Raw genomic sequence first — 2,652 nt, 5'->3', positions numbered from 1 at the left:
AGGTAGCCATACAGGTATCATCAGTCTGATCATGTTCGCCAAAACAAAATCGGGGTCACTCTACCAACAGTTACACATGTGCTTGGAATATCGCTTTTAATTCAATCAAATAAGATTAAAATCACCTGCTCTTTGTCTTTGTATCGCATACTTTCTGGATATATGCGGTGTTAAGATTACATCTGATAATAGCATACGAAATCACGTCGTGTCCGACACAACATTCATCGCTATAAACTCCAATAAACATGTGTCGAACTTATGTTGTCACTCGGACGCTTCCTTGTAAAACGTATATTGAAGTTAAGCGCTGTGATGATCTCGACCTCGACATGAGTTTACTAACAACAGGCGATATTCCCGTACTTTAATCTGAATTATTTGAAATCGTGAACATAAAAAGAAAACGTGAATTGGTCGGTTCCTCGTCTGAAAATACATCCATATTAAACAATAGGCGTATGACAGACGAGGCCAAAACCTCTGGTCAGATTACATGTTTATCGTTCGGTTCACCTATGACCTCGTTTGTTTACCTTGCTCCCGAGATGTGACGAGAGTGCTCCTCGAGCTCGTGCGATCTAAATGTGCACGATGCAAGTATTAAATACTGTAATATTTATCTTAAAAGTATGACACAATAGAAGTTTATGATTTAGAATAAAAAACACGCTCAAGTAAAAATGAATCGTGTTAATCTCTGGCAGTAAAATATTTATCCCATGATGCAACACACACGAGTTTAGCGGGAAGTCTGATAGCCATGTTTGAATTCACCGGATGTTTATTTCCAGAAGAAAAGTATAAACAAACACGACTGTTTCCCGTCTTACTGAAGAAGATCGGCTTACTTCAAGTTACCGACGAAAGCATATCAGCTTTCTCGTTGTTTTTGACGACTGATGCATATTTTTACCGACAAACATCGTTACGAGACAGGGTAAGTTTTAATTATATAATCTTCTTCACGTTCTGACATCGTTTCACATTATACGACGATGAATTTGATATAGAATCTAGATCTATTCATATCAATAATATCTAATTATTTATTTTTCAGGGTTTTGATGATTAATTTATCACAGATTACACGGCTGAAGGAAACGCAGTACCGATCCATGTGTTACAATCGTAAGTTTTCAATTTTATTTATTTATTATTAACGATCTTCGGCCCGACTTAAATTTCATTTTTTCCCCACTCACACAACCCTTGTTATGATTATATATGACGTACATACGTATTCACAAGCAATGGTGAGGAAAATTTGTGTTTTGGATAATGAAACCTTTCGGGAAAGATCTTTATAACCTTCACATTCTTTTGAGGATCGATGTTTGCAGATTATTGCATCAAATTGAAACGATTAAATGAAAGAGATGAATTAAGATGTTAAGTAAGTAACATTGTTTTATGTATAGTATATTGCAGTTTCACATTGATATGAACTGATGGCGAATTCGGGAGTAGCTTGATTTAAGTAATAATTAAGTCATCCTGGCAAGTTTTATTTTGTAGCTTTGTGTGGCTGGCTTAAATTTTCTTGATGAAAACGCTTCCAAAGAAAACATAATGTAAATGATAGCAAAGTGATCATGAAAAGTACATAAGTTAAATACATACATTATCTCCAAAACTTGACAATTATTCTAATTTTGAAATAAAATAATATTCTAAAAATTTTTCTTTCTTCCAACAGAGACTGAGTCTGCATGCAGTACATTCTGGAATGAGGGACACCGCATGCATTGTGGTCCAAATTGATGGCATTGACTTAACACAAAGCAGAAAGGAATGAAGAGAAATGAAGAAGTTTATGTTTCACATTAATTAAGATTATTCGAGATATGTTATCTGTCGAGGTATACAACATTTCCTTTCATAATAAAAGTGTAAACATTAATATATATACAAAAAAAAATCATGTATATTATCTAAAAATCCTTGTTAGTTATTTGTTGTACTAGCAAAAAATATAATATAGTCGTCTCAAGCTTGGTTGTATTGAAATCCCCGGGGACAGTGACCGAGATATATCACTACAGTACGTGCTACATCAAACAACAAACCATTGTTCAAATTGTCAATCAACATTTCATTTAGTCGGTATTTAGAATTGATTCCAAAATTATGATAATCTTTTCACAGTTTATTAGAAATAATGTTAAATTCGACAGAAGTCTTCGACTGTTGCTTGTTTTTGTTTATTTTAAGTTCACGGACACACATGAAAACAGTTTCCAGTACATCTGGGCTACTTCGAGGAAACTACGTATACTGTCTGAAATCAGTCTTGTGCGTCGGTGACAAAATGAATACATATCCTACTTTAACTCTGCTGGAAAATATTATTTTGTACTATTTTCCTACTATTTTAGAAAAAAAAACAGAATTATAAATACATACTGTAGTATGTACTGACATTGAACTTGTATATCTTGTTGACTATTTTTGTTGAAACAAACCACTTCTAGCTAGGATGAATTGATATTAGTTGTATTTGAAAATTGTACTAGAAAAAGATAGCTGTGTTGTGTATGTGATGGAAGTTTTGAGAAAAAGAATATAAGAGGCAAATAAAATAAGTACCATGGGTAAATTAGAATTAAAATTTGTTTTGTCACATTCTCATTTCATTGATCAGTTTTAAAT

The 2,652-nt window shown here is 33.2% G+C and overlaps 1 long non-coding RNA gene across 1 annotated transcript; it reads left to right on the top strand.

Moving 5' to 3' along the window:
* Positions 1 to 226: 226 nt before the first annotated feature.
* Positions 227 to 2,407, top strand: LOC117327736. The gene is made up of 3 exons (XR_004532718.1): positions 227 to 940; positions 1,061 to 1,131; positions 1,700 to 2,407. It is a non-coding gene; the product is annotated as an uncharacterized LOC117327736 (long non-coding RNA).
* The last annotated feature ends 245 nt before the right edge of the window (positions 2,408 to 2,652 follow it).

Source organism: Pecten maximus, chromosome 5 (genome assembly GCF_902652985.1).
Source record: "Pecten maximus chromosome 5, xPecMax1.1, whole genome shotgun sequence".
Classification (NCBI taxonomy): domain Eukaryota; kingdom Metazoa; phylum Mollusca; class Bivalvia; order Pectinida; family Pectinidae; genus Pecten; species Pecten maximus.
The sequence above is the reverse complement of the archived record's forward strand: the minus strand, read 5'-3'. Positions and strand labels throughout refer to the sequence as shown.